This window comes from Artibeus jamaicensis, unplaced genomic scaffold (genome assembly GCF_021234435.1).
Source record: "Artibeus jamaicensis isolate MK-2021 breed Jamaican fruit bat unplaced genomic scaffold, CSHL_Jam_final contig_402, whole genome shotgun sequence".
NCBI classification, from domain to species: Eukaryota; Metazoa; Chordata; class Mammalia; order Chiroptera; family Phyllostomidae; genus Artibeus; species Artibeus jamaicensis.
This window is the reverse complement of record NW_026521818.1, coordinates 3,241,490-3,255,968: the sequence shown is the minus strand read 5'-3', so window position 1 is coordinate 3,255,968 and position 14,479 is coordinate 3,241,490.

Genomic DNA, 14,479 nt, shown 5'->3' with positions numbered 1-14,479 from the left:
CCCCCTTCTCCTCCTCCCACTCCCCTGTTGCTAACCCTCCTTGAGATCTTCATTTCTATGTTTCCACTCCTGATCTAGCTGTCCTTTTAGTTTGCTTTCATTTTAGGTGTGGTTGTTAATAACTGTGAGTTTGTTGTCCTTTCACTGTTCATGTTTCTTTAACTTCTTTTTCTTAGATAAGTCCCTTTAACATTTCATATAATAAGGGCTTGGTGATGATGAACTCCTTGAATTTGGTCTTATCTGAGAAGCGCCTTATCTGTCCTTCCGTTCTAAATGAAAGTTTTGCTGGGTAGAGCAATCTTGGTTGTAGGTCTTTAGATTTCATGACTTGGAATACCTCTTTCCAGCTCCTTCTTGCCTGTAAGGTCTCTTTTGAGAAATCCGCTGACAGTCTGATGGGGACTCCTTTGTAGGTGACTGTCCCCTTAGCTCTTGCTGCTTCCAGGATTCTTTCCTTCATTTTAATTTTGGCTAATGTAATTATGATATGCCTTGGTGTGTTTCTTCTTGAGTCCAACTTTTTTGGTACTCTCTGAGCTTCTTGGATTTCTTGGAAGTCTATTGCCTTTGCCAGATTGGGGAAATTTTCTTTTATTATTTGTTCAAATAGTTTTTCCACTGGTGGTTGTGTCTTTCCCCCTTCTGGTACCCCTATAATTCGGATATTGGAGCATTTATAGATGTCCTGGAGGTTCCTAAGCTTCTCCTCGTTTTTCTGAATTCTTATTTCTTCATTCCTTTCTGTTTGATGATTTTTTTCTTCTTCCTTCTGGTCCACTCCATTGATTTGAGTCCCAGTTTTTTTTTCATCTCTATGGTTTTCCTGTGGAATTCCATTCATTTCCCTTAATTTAGCCTTCATATGTTTCTCTAATTTGTGGCTATAGTCCACCAGATCTGTGAGGAAGCTGATGACCAGTGTTTTAAACTGTGCGTCTGAGAGATTTGCTATTTCTTCGTCACTTAGATTTATCTCTGGGGCTTTGAGGTCTTCCTGCGACATTTTTGGTCTGTTCTGGCCCTTTAAGTGGGAGGAGCGGCGCCTTGGATTCCCAGGTCTCTGGGTTGTGACGCTGTATGTGGGGGCGTGGTCAGAGCGGGGAAATGGCGCCGCCACCGCCGCCGGTCCAAGCGCTCACTCCCTCACCCGCGTGCAACCAGGCAACCTCAGTCAACTCGCTGCCACCGCCTCCCCACCGACTCCTCCGTAGTCGCTCACCCGGTGGGCCGCTGGGTTGCTCACTAGGTCCAATCCTGGGTTTGGAACCCGTGCGACTGGATTCGCGCGTCTGGATTCCGCGCGGGTCGACTCCTTTGTAAGTCCTCACCCGACGCCGGTTTCGCCCCTTACCGGTCGGGCCGAAGAATTTGTTGTTAGCGGACTTCCGAAAAGTTCAGTTTTCCGTGTTCTGGTTGTGTTTTCTGATGCTAATATTTAGTTGTCCCTAAACTTGGTTGTGTGAGGAGGCAGGCACATCCACCTTAAACCTCCATCTTGGCGGAAGAGCCCCTCTTTCATTCTTGATATTATTTATTTGGGGCCTTTCTCTTTTTTTTTTCTTGATGAGTTTGGTTAAAGCTTTATCAATCTTTTTATCTTTTCAAAGAACCAGCTGTTGGATTCATTGATCTTTTTTGTGTCATTTTTTTAAAGATTTTATTTATTTATCTTTAGAGGAGAAGGGAAGGAGAGAGGGAGAGAAACATCAATGTATGGTTGCCTTTTGTACATCCCCTGCTGGGAACTGGCCTGCAGGGAACTGGCCTGCAACCCAGGCATGTACCCTGACTGGGAATCGAACCGCAATTGTCTGGTTCGCAGGCCCACGCTCAATCCACTGAGCTACACCAACCAGGGTTGTGTCATTTTTAAAAACTCTATTGCATTTATTTCTGCTCTGATCTCATTTCCTTCCTTCTAGTTACTTCAGGCTTGTTTGTTGTTCTTTTTCAAGTTCCTTTAAGTGTTAAGTTAGATTGTTATATGAGTTCTTTCTTTCTTTCTCTCTTTCTTTTGAGATATGCCTGTAATGCTATGAATTTCCCTCTTAGAATTGCTTTCCCAGTGTTCCACAGATTTTGGATTGTTGTGTCCTCATTTTTCACTTATTTCAAGGTATCCTTTGATTTCTTCCTTGATCTTGTTGTTGACCCCTTCGTTGTTTAATAACATGTTATTTAGCTTCTATGCCTGTGCATGTTTTTAGTGTTCTTCTTGTGATTGATTTATAGTTTCATAGCACTGTGGGCAGAGAAGATGCTTAATATGATTTCAATCTCCTTAAATTTATTGAGACTTGTTTTGTGTGCCAGTATGTGGAAACGTTCCACGTGCACTTGAAAAGTATGTATATTCTGCTGCTTTGGTATGAAATGCTCTGAAAATATCAATTAAATCCATTTGATCTAGTGTGTTGTTTAAGCCCTTTGTCTCCTTGTTGATTTTCTGCCTGGAAGATCCAGTGATACCACTGCTGGGAATATATCCAAAGGAACCCAAAACACCAATTCAAAACAACATGTAAACATGCCTATGTTCAATGCAAAGTTATTTACAATCACCAAAACATGGAATCAGCCCAGTGTCTATCAATAGATAAGTGGATAAAACAACTATGGGACCTTTACACAATGGGATTCTAGTCAGTCATAAAAAAAGAAAATTTTACCATTTGCAACAGTATAAGTGGACCAGGAGAACATTATGCTTATGTGAAATAAGCCCGTCAGAGAAAGACAAATACCATATGATTATACTCATATGTGGAATCTAATGAACAAACTGAACTAACAAGAAAACTGAGACAGACTCATAGATGGAGAACAAATAACTGCTAGTGGAGGTAGGTTAGCAGGAGGAGAGATTGAGCAAAAATGAAAAAGGATTCACGGACATGGACAACAGTGCAGTGATTGTTGCAGGAAGGAGATTATAAGGGCACTAAATGGTAATGGAAAAAATATAATAAAGATTAATCAAAAACATATATTTTAAAAAGACAGAAGAACAAAGGCTATTGTGTGACTACAACATCTTCCTTCTAATGCTGCAATCACATCTTTGTAGAGAAATAACAAATTTTTAAATAACAATATTAAAGGCATGTGTAGTCCGAGAAAAGAACTTTTTTTTTAACTAGGCAGAGTTCTTGCCAACACAGTTTTCTTCTCATCGATTTCATATTGTACAAACTGGTCTAAATGAACATATAGAAATGGAAATTGCTTCAAGGCTGAATACAATACTGATATAGCAGTCATACTCTGTTGCTTTTCTGTATTAATCATTAACCATGAGAAACTGCAAACACACTAAGATTTATCCTAGAGTCATGTGTTTGTACCTTGGGCTTCCCAGACCATTGTCCAAATTTGTCTGGAGGAGCAGATCAGATGGTATCATGGTATGCAAATATAGGGTTTCATTCTGGGGCCATGTTATGGTACCTAAAATTAAGAGAGAATAACAATCATAACCAATACATTTTGAGTACTTTTTATGCCCAGGCAAAGTTCTAAGTTGTTCCCTAAATTACCCATTCAATTTTTTAAAAAAACAGCCCTGGCTGGTGTCGCTCAGTGGATTGAGTGCCAACCTGCAAACCACAGAGTCGTCAATTCAATTCCCAGTCGGGGCACATACCTGGGTTGCTGGCCGGGTCTCCAGTAGGGTGCGTGCAAGTAGCAACCAAACATTGATGTTTCTCTCTCTCTCTTTCTCTTTCCCTTCTCCTCTCTCTAAAAATAAATAAATAAAATAATTTTTTAAAAACAAGCCCTATTAGTCAGAACTATTATTATTCCTTTTCTAAATATAAGGCAACTGTGGCTGAGAGGTTACGTAACTTGACCATAATCACAAAGCTGTAAATTAGAGCCTAAATTCAAAAGCATGACCATCACATGGAAACTCTTCAGTGCCTCAACTGGGATTTCCCCTTCTATTTATTAGTTTCTATGCTTTTCAAATTAATACTACAATATTTGTTTTAAGATTATAGAGTTGACAAGATGATACAGCACCAGCATTTCCCTACTTATTATTCTCTGCCACTCCAGTTTTATGAAAAGAATAAAGGACAGCAGGGTAGTATTCTAAATCACAGCAAGAGTAGCCTATATCACACTGGCTGACCTTCAGGAACACGTCAGCAGTTGACTTTGTGGATCATCTTTTCGATATTAACAGAAGTGCTCAATATGACTATTTACATCTTTGGGAAGGCAAATATCACACATAACTGTTCTTGAGGTTTGTTTTGTGGTCATTCCCACTTTGTTATTCAGGATTCCTTTGGTTGCAAAGGGGTGAAACCAACTCAACTAATTTAAACGAATGTAACTTAAGCTAATGTAATACAAAGTGTTTACTACTGGTTTCAGGTGAAGCTAGATCCAGGCATTCAATCATGTAGTTTATATATTTTTCATCTCCAGCTTGGCTTTCATTTTTCCTTTTGCTTTCATTTCAGGATGACCTCAATTCCTGGCAAATGGCTATCAGCAATCTAGGCTTAGCAATCTCAGAAAACAAAAGAGAGTTTCTCTTTCCTAGTGATTTCAGCAGGAAGTCCCAATTGGATGTTTATTATCATGGCTAGCCTGCTTAAGTCACAGGGCTACCTCTGAGCAAATCTCTATGGCCAAGGCATGTATTGCTCTCATATGTCATATATAAACTACTGGCTCCACAGGAAGGTTCAGCACTAGCTAAATCACAGTCCTCAACTAAATCAGTGAAGGAGCGTTTCCCCAAAGGAGGATGGTTTCCCCTCAATATAGGAAAACGGATACTGAGGAAGGATAAATCACATAAGCCCATTATATCTATCATGCCAGAAGAATAAGTTGACATCTAGTCATATCACTTTGAGGGGATTCAGGGTTCTCTGTCAAACTGACTTCCCTACAATTAACTAACCTGTGATGCGTAAAGGCAAATGTGAGCCAAAGAATAATAACAAGATTTCACTGAATAATGGCAATGCAGATGTGTAGATACAGTAGCAGCAGACAACTTAGCTGATAGTGGCAATCACAGATGTTGTGGTTCAGGGGCAAAGGCAAACTTTAGGATAAAGAGTAGAGAAAGGCATTGCTACTAAAGTACTTTACCACACCACAGTCAATAGATCAAATTCATATAGATGATGCTTATTATGAAAGTAACTGCAAGCTATATATGCATCAGACTTTGTAGCTTTGCAAGTGTGCAAAAAACAATATTGTCAGCAGTAATGTCTTTAAATGCCAAGAATGCTATTTGGAAATAAAACATCAAAAAGTTTCAATATTCTACTATACACATAAATTTTTCTAATTTAATTAAATTTGCCATGCTATTTATACTTCCATTAATGTAAAGTTGCAGTCACTCAATTCAGATAGTTCTTTTATTATCGTGTTAGGAAATTTCATTTGTAAGTTAGTGCTTTAAAGTTGGAGTCAATTTTCCCATTGAATGTGCTATGTACAGTGCCTAGCACATTGTAAAAATACTTATAGATTATAGCTAATATTGCCATAACCAGTGTGGCTCACTTACTTGGGCATTACCACACAAAGCAAAAGGTCGCCAGTTTGAATCCCAGTCAGGGCACACGTCTGCACTGCGGGTTCAGTCCCCAGTTGGGGTACATATGAGAGGCAATGAATCAGTGTTTCACATGTTGATGATTCTCTCCCTCTTTCTCCTTTCCTTTTCCTCCCTCTAAAAAAAATTTGATTATAGCTTTTATTATTAGTTATAAGCATGGAAAAAATAGTCAAAATGATTTTTAAAATACAAACAAGAATTAAGCTAATGAGCATTTAGAAAAATGACAGACAGGGACACTCAGTAAGTTACTATTAAAAAAAGACTTATTTGTGTTAATTCTTAATTCTACTGCAAAGAATTTGAATTTAATATATTTCACCTGAAATTTTTTATTATTACTGAAAAAGAATTTAGGAAATTATCTTAATATTTTTCAGAATAGAAAAATTTTAAATATTACATTATAATTTTAATTTTGGGATTGCATGTGGTTGCAAAACTGAGTATTGTGAGTATAACTAGATCCATAGATATAGGACTAATATATAACGAATTGCTTTTTATTTATTAAGAACTTTTCAGAATTTCTCCTTCCACATGCTTACATCCAAATACAATTCCATTTATAAATTGAGGACATAGTACATTGCTATCACAAAAAAGAAACTGTAATAAGGACACAGTCATATATGAATTTACATCTTAATTATTTATGCTCTTTTCTTTACAGCCTGAGTATTCTATGCCTCAGAGCTGTTTTGCAGACAAAATATCATTCAGGATTGGTAACACAGACACTACATTTTGGTAACTTGCATAACTTTTCAATAAAATTAACTTCATTTAAGAATTAGCCCTGGAAGGTATGGTTCAGTGGATTGAGTGCTAGCCTGTGAACTGAAAGGTCACTGGTTCCATTCCCAGTGAGGGCACATGCCTGCATTGCATGTCTCTGGTTGGGGGCATGCAAGAAGCCATCAACTGATGTTTCTATCACACATCAATGTTCTATGTTCTCTTCCGCATTGATGTTTCTTTCCTTCTCTTTCTCCCGCCCTTCCCCTTTCTCTAGAAATAAATAAAATCTTTGTAAAAAGGGAATTCCACAGATATATTATAAAATAATCTGACATTAATTTTTGGTGTTTCAAAAATTAAGTAAATGCTAAAAATATCTAACTGCTATCATTTATCTGACTTTTACTTTAATTATAATTTGGGGGGAAATTTTAAAAATCAAACATCTATTTAAAAATAAATAAATGTAGATAATCATGGGTGCCTCATTCGGGTTTGAACTACTTTCCAAGTATCTGGCACTTTGCCACATACAAAAAGAGATGAATAGAGACATCACTGAAATTTCCTTCATTCTTGCATTCATACAACAAACATCTAATATGTGTCAGGTATGTTTCTAAGTTCTAGGAAGACAGGAAAAAAAACAACAAAGTCCCGATCCTCCACTGAACTTACAGTCTGCTTGGGGAAGACAGACAATAAATTATTAGGTGGTCTTATATTCCCAATGAAGAAAAATAATGCAGGCTATGGATAAGGTGAAGGAAAGAGGGGCAGTGATCAGGTAAGACCTATCTGAAGAAGTGACATTTGAGAAGAGACTTGAATAAGAAAATGAGCCCTATAAAATGAGAGATGACCAGGAAGTGCAAAGACACTGAGGTACAACGAACTTCCTGTGTTCAAGGAACAGTGAAACTCTAGTGGCTATGGCAAGCAGTCAAGAGGGAGAATGACAGAAGATGAGGCCACAAAAGTGGAAAGAGCCTGACTCTCTAGGGCAGGGGGTCACCAACTCCCAGGCCACAGACTGAGATTGGTACCAGTCCAGGCCTGTTAGGAGCCAGGCTGCACAGCAGGAGGCTAGTCTAAATGTACTGCGCTTGAATCATCCTGAAACCATCCCCGTGCCCAAGTCTGTAGAAAAAACTGCTTTCCATGAAACTGGTCCCTGGTGCCAAAAAAGGTTGGGCCCACAGCTGTAGGGCATTCAGGTCACAGTAAGAAGTTTGGGTTTACTATAGTTACAATGGGAAGTCATTAGATATTTGGGAATAAAGAATGACATGATATGATGTTTGGAGAAGAGGCTCTGAGGAAACAGGGAGGAAGCCAACCATTTCAGTAGTCTGAAAGGGCTGATGCCACTGCAATTTTTACAATATTGACTCTTTACTGCCTAATTTCCAAGATGAAAAATAAAAACTATTTCTGTGCAAGTGGTGTGTTGGGAACAGAAAAATCAGCTATTTAGCTTAAGTGGTACAAATGCAGCTAGAATAAAATACCTGTTTCTATAATGACTATAGAGAAATTGCTCACCCAAACTGCCAATTTACAGAAGTTTTTTGTGGATGGTAAATTAGAGAAGAGTGTAAAAAGTCAGAATATTTTGAAACACATCTACTACCTTGTCTCCCATCCCCTCCTCCTAACAACAGCCTGACTCCTGGGTGCTGTTCTGAATGGAAAAGTAGGATGGCTACTGCAGGCACTGCACACCTTTGTTCCAAAGTAAAATGCTGCCATCGTGAGGTTCTAGAACACAAAAATAACACACAAAACAAAAACCTGTTTCTGTTTGACATTTCTGTGAGCAAGGTTATTTGATTTGGAAAGTATATATATACACACACACATATATACACACACACACACACACACACATATATATATACAAAGATCATTACTATAAGAGAAGCAAGAAATAAACCTAACCAATCTCACTCCATTGCTTTGCCTGGCCCGACCTGTGTTCCATTAAATGGACCTGTTTACAGCTGATTTTGAAAACTTTCTTTTTTAATAGGCTGTAAATTCATGACAGATAGAGTATATGTTTGTTTGGGGGGTCTTCCACCCTCTATAGCAACTAACACTAGACCTGGTACCTTTTCAAATGGTAAGTCTTCTGCATCTTTTTTATGATTATTGACCTATTCAGGTTTTTTATTTATTCAATTTTGATAAATTATATTCTAGGAAAACAGCAACGTTTCCCAGATTGTCAAATTTATTTCCATAGAATTGCATATAATATACTTCTATAAAAGTTTTAGTCTCTCATCTGCTCATTTAAAAATAATGTTTAATAATTAGTATTATATCTCTTTACTTTCTCCTACTATTACAGGATTTTAAGCAAAGAGAGGACTGACTGTCGTACCTTAGCCAGAACTTGAACCCAGGCAGTGTGACACTAGAATGCTTTCTCTTAAACACTAGGCAATATTGCCTCTTAACACAGATATGATAAATTTTTAAAACCTGGAAACATTAAATAAAGTGAATTGCTAACATAAGATGACCTGATATTTGTAAAAATAAATTATAGCAAAAATAGTCACTTGTGTTTGTATTCACAGAAAAAAAAATCTGTAGAAATACTCACCAAATTGTTGACAGCAGTAGGGTTGGGGAGCAGATTCTGGGAACTTTATGTTTTATATTACATATTCTTCTCTCTAAATGAAGCCAGCATGAAATAATAAGTCAATGAAAGGGAGAGGGAAGAGGTGAAGGACAAAGAGGGGGAGAAAGTGATGAAGGATGAGACTTCTGTCAATGCTGGAGGCCGCACAACGCTAACAGAACCAGGCCTGTGACCCTAGAAGTCTCCCTCTCAGATTCTTTCAGGTCTCCAACATTTTCATTCTTTCCTCTTTCAGCCCCTCTCCTTTCTAATATTCCCAAGTACCCTTCATCATGATTTAAAAAAAAAAATTCCTTCGCCCTGTGGACTCTTCCAATTCCATTCTTTTCTTTTTCTTTCTTTCCTTTTTCAAAACAGGGGCCAAGATCTCCAATGAACATTCTTTTCCTTGTTTCTACTTCCTCTCTACCCAGTCCTTACTAACATACCATGTAAGTTCATTTCCAAAGCAACGGCCATAATTGTTCTCTTGACAGGGAGCAGGGGCAGCAAAACCACCTCTTTTCCCATCACCGCTCCGAGCCCGGGGCAGACTTGGCAGCGCGAGCAGCTGTCAGGACCGCCGGGCACCTTGCACTGCGCTCTGTCGGAGGTTCTGCTGAGACGCAGTGTCCGCACGGCTAGGCCCTGGGCAAGAAGGAGGCCTCCACTCCAAACAGGAAACCGCAACTCCAAAGGTCGCAGGGAGGCAGAGGGAGTGGGCGCAGAAGAAGAAGCCCCACACTCCCGTCAGCATCCGGGCCCTCAGCTTTTACCGGTGGGACCCGGATGTTTTAAGTAGTAGGCGTGTGACCCGGAAGGAGATGGCTGACTGAGGTTAACAAGGAGAATCCCAGTTCTGTGATTCTGCGCTATAATCATTGCAATATGAGATGTGATTTTATTAAAGGAATTCACAGCATTTCCTTACAAAACGACATTTTTAGTACCAAATTCAATGGATTGTAATCATCGCCCCACCTCCCCAAGTGTATTACTGTGTGGTAACCAAAATTTCCTGTGGGGAAACAGGGCCAGGCAGAGCTCCAGATCTTACACAGGTGAGAACCTGACTCTCCTTCCCCTCTCTCTGATGGAAGAGGAATAAGGGAAAAGCTTAGTTTAAGGAAACTACTGTCCTCTGGCTTCCGAAGTTCTTCCTCATCCAGAGTGGCCCAGAGTATAGCAGCCTAAAGAAGAAAGACCCAGAAGCCCTAGTAGCCATGGCCATTAGGTCTTTTATCATCCACCCCAGCCTTCTGGGGACTGAAAAAGGGTGGGAGTGAGACCCTGCAGACTGTGCAAGAAGGTAAAGAGAGGAATATAGAGAGGGGCAAAGATTGCAGCAAAGGGCATCTACCACAGAGCCAGGAATTTAGGCAGTGACCTTGGGGAGGCAGGGTCCCCCAGGATTACCCCGAGGCCCTATGGTGCCTGGGCCCAGAGCAGTAAGGCTCACCCTGCTCTACACAGGACCCCTTCCTCCTCTGTGGTTATAGCCCAGCTTTCAGATTTCTGCCACAGCCAGGTATATTTAGACCCTGTGGGATGAGGGGCAGCTCTGGAAGAGAAAGAAGTATTCCTAGGAACCCATCAGGGATCCTGATGAGGGAAGAAAGAGCTCCATGGGAATAGGATTTTCCCCTAGCTCTTTACATACCTGGTTGCTTCCTCTCAGGCCTCAGCTCTAGGCCACCTCCTCCCTGGGGCCCTCTGTGCTCACCCAGACAAGACCCCTACCTTAAAACTACTCTAGAATCGGGTTGTTACTTCCTTTCAGTTCTAATGATAATCAGAGTAAGTTATTTTGTGTATTTATTTCTTTCAGTTGTTTTTTGTCTCCCTGTCCCAAGTGATAAGTTCCACAAGAACAGGAAGTGATCTGCCTTGTTCCCTGCTGTCTTAGTTTGGTTTTAACTCAACCCCGAAAGAAAAAGATTTGGTGATTAAGGAGTTAAACCCAGGCAACACTGGGAAAAAAGGAACAGGGGAGAGAGGAAAGGGAGGAAAACCAATAAAATGAGCAAGTCACCACTAGGGCCAAACTGGCCTTTAGCCAGCCTTCCAAGGGTGAGGAGGCTGGGCATTTATCAAACAACTTCTGGGCCTCATTGGTTAAGGAGCCTCTGAGGTGTTTATGAATCTCTGAGCACAGACCCAGGCCTAGAGCACACTCTCAACAAAAAAAACTTGAGCAAACATTGCCCCAATTAGGAACTGTGTGCAGGCAACCTCCAGAGAAGGCTAAGTAAATGTGGACTATGCAAGAACAGGGTAGTCTATGCCTATTATAGCATCAGTTCCCAGATTAGGTTCTGGCACCAGGTGTGTGCTCCATAAACTACAGCTGAATAAAGAGAGGATTGAGACATGAATGAATAAGAGAGGAGATGAATAGGATTCTAGTAATTATAATGCCAGAGAAGATTGGTTTTTCCTTTCTTGGTGTTGGCCTTTATTTTGACCCATGTTTTGGCCTATGTTCTGACATTTTTGCATCCTCCTTCTGCCAGGCTGAGAAACGTCCATCAGATTTCTCCTGAGCCATATGCTCCTTCTCTTCCTGTTTCTGTTCTTATTTGTCTCCTTGGCTGCTGCTTCATATTCCTCCTTCCCCATGCTCATCTCACCCCCAGGGCGGGAGAAAAAAGCACTTTCCCATTGACTTCATCTGTACTCACTTTTCAGTGAGAAAAATATTGCTAGGTCTCATGGAAATAAATATAGCATTATTATTGATCCAGTTTTCCTGGTATGTAAGCTATTGCCTATAAATTAGTTGGCCTACTTTTAGAAGTTGCATTAATTCTTCTGGGCCAGTTGAGTACCCTTTAGTGCACAAACAGCAAGAGAAGTTAAATTTACAACATCGCACACCACAACCATTAATCTAGATCAATGCATGCTAGGGACAATTTCCTCCTTTCCTTCTTTTTATATACATACTTTTCACCTGGGCTAGGAACAGAATATCTATCTTGTCCTGAGCAAAATAGTATTATATCTTAGGTGTACTGTATTTAAATTCTTGATTAATAATAGTCAAAATCTATTAACCTTAAATGAATATTGCTGATGTGCATATTCTATTTGTTCCCCCATTCCCACCCCAGAGCTCTTGGTTTACATAAGCCTGTCTTTATGGTTTTTTTAAATGATTTTATTTATTTATTTATTTATTTATTTATTTATTTATTTATTTATTTTTAGAGAGGGGAAAGGAGGGAGAAAGAGAGGAATAGAAACATCAATGTGTGACTGCCTCTCGCCTATACCTCACTGGGGACCTGATGCACAAGCCAAGTATGTAACCTGACCAGGAATCAAACCAGCAGCCCCCTGGTTCAGAGGCCGGTGCTCAGTCTACCTAGTCACACCCACCAAGGCTACGTGTCTTAATTTTATTACATAGCAAGGTCTCTGCATGAGTGAGCTTTCTTTAACTACCATGCATACAGTAATAATAAATTTGAAGTTACTAAACACATCTGTTTATATATTTTTAAAGATTTTATTTATTTATACTTTTAGACAGAGAGGAAGAGAGGGAGAAAGAGAATGTGAAAAACATTGATCGGTTAACTTTTGCATGTACCCTGACCAAGGATGGAACCCATAACCCAGGCATGTGACATGTGCCCTGACTGGGAATCGAACCAGCAACCTTTTGCTTTGCAGAATGACACCCAATCAACTGAGTCATACTGATCAGGCTGATTATATTTCTAATTGTTTTCTATAGAAAATTCTCATTTTCCGTAATGAATTGTTTTTTCTTTCTGGTTCCATAGTTACCTGCTGGATAACAAATGCAAGTTTTCTGGCAGAGGTCATTGATATAATGCTATTTGAACTTAAAAGTAGTCAATAAACTCACTTTTCCTTATGGTTCCTGTGATGATTAATTTTGTGTTAAATTGACTAGGCCATGGTACCCTAGTTTTTGGTCAAACATCAGTCTAGGTGTTGCTGTGAAGGTATTCCTTAGGTATGACTAACATTGGAATCAATAAACTTTGTGTAAAGCAGATAACCCTCCATAATGTGGGTGGGCCTCATGCAGGGAGTTGAAGGCCTTGAGAGAAAAGATCATCCAAAGAAGGAGGGATTCTGCTAGTAGACTGCCTTCAAACTTAAGACTGCAACATCAACTCCTCCCTGAGTCCCTAGCCTGCCAATCTGCCCTGCAGATTTCAGACTGGCCAGCCCCAACAACTGCATAAGCCAATTCCTTAAAATAAATCTCTCCCTTTATTTACATAAGAAGTGTATTAGTCAGGGTTCTCCAGAGAAACATAACCAATAGGATGGATAGGCGCATATACATCCATCTATAGAACCCTGACTAATTCAGTTCCTAATTTGCAAAGGAAATTTTTAGGGAAAAGTCCTACTTGAATTTTTGTATGTTTAGAATTCCTTCCTTGATTCTCCTCCATTCTTCCAGACACCAGATTAGGTGGTAAAGCCACAAAGAAAAAAAGTCATGGGTATTCCTATCCAGTTTCAATATAATTAGATGATAATAGAAGGCATGTAAGAGAGGCAGAGATATACTTATTGAGGTAGGCAGACCCAATACCAGGGGAGGCTGGGGAGGCTTGACAGAAAAGTCACATTGAAGCTGAGTCTTGAGAGATTAACAGGGGGTATGAGGAGTAGAAGGTCATCTAGACAGGTATAATATTTGGTTCAAAAACATGGCAAACACCTCTAATAATCATTGTGCATCCAAAAATATTTATTGAGGTTATGTTTCATGCCATAGATAGCTTTTGTCCTTAATTTTGACTCATTTAACAGCCCCCGTCTAAGGCTTGTCAAGATCCATCACATTTACCCTGCTAGATGGCTGCCTTGCATAGCTCTATTCCCTTCAGGTTTTGGAGCAGATGTTGGGGATAAAATGGTGAACACACACAAAAAAAGAAGATGTTTGGGATTAGCTTTAGCAACTAGTGACAGAAATCCTGAAATAAAAATGGCTTAAGCATGATAGAATTTTATTTTTTCTGTCATCTGACTGTCCAGCTCTATGATCTGGAGTTGGAATGATGGCGTTAGGCTTCCTTCACACTCCTGCTCTTTCACCCTCCACATGCAGCTATCACCTGTTGACCCAACATGCCCCCCCTGCACCAAGCCAGCAAGAAGGAGGAAAGCAGGAGGAAGTGAGCACTCCTCCTCTTCTCTATACAGACACTTGTGAAAGTTACATACATCAGTCTCCTCAAATCCAAGTTTACAGAACTTAGTTATCCAACTACAACTAGTCTTCATTGGTAGCAGGTATATACCCAGCTAACAATTGAGAAAGCAAAAGACAAATATTGAGAGGCAAAGGAGTGTGTGGCAGAAAGGAGACAAAGAGGATGATTCTCTGAAGACTATACCCTGAAGTTGAAATATAGAGTTGATAAGAAGATGTTAGTTGGGGTTTTTTGTCTTTTAAAAATCTTTGCTACATAATTACATTGTTTTAATGATAGCCCTTTAGAGCAAGT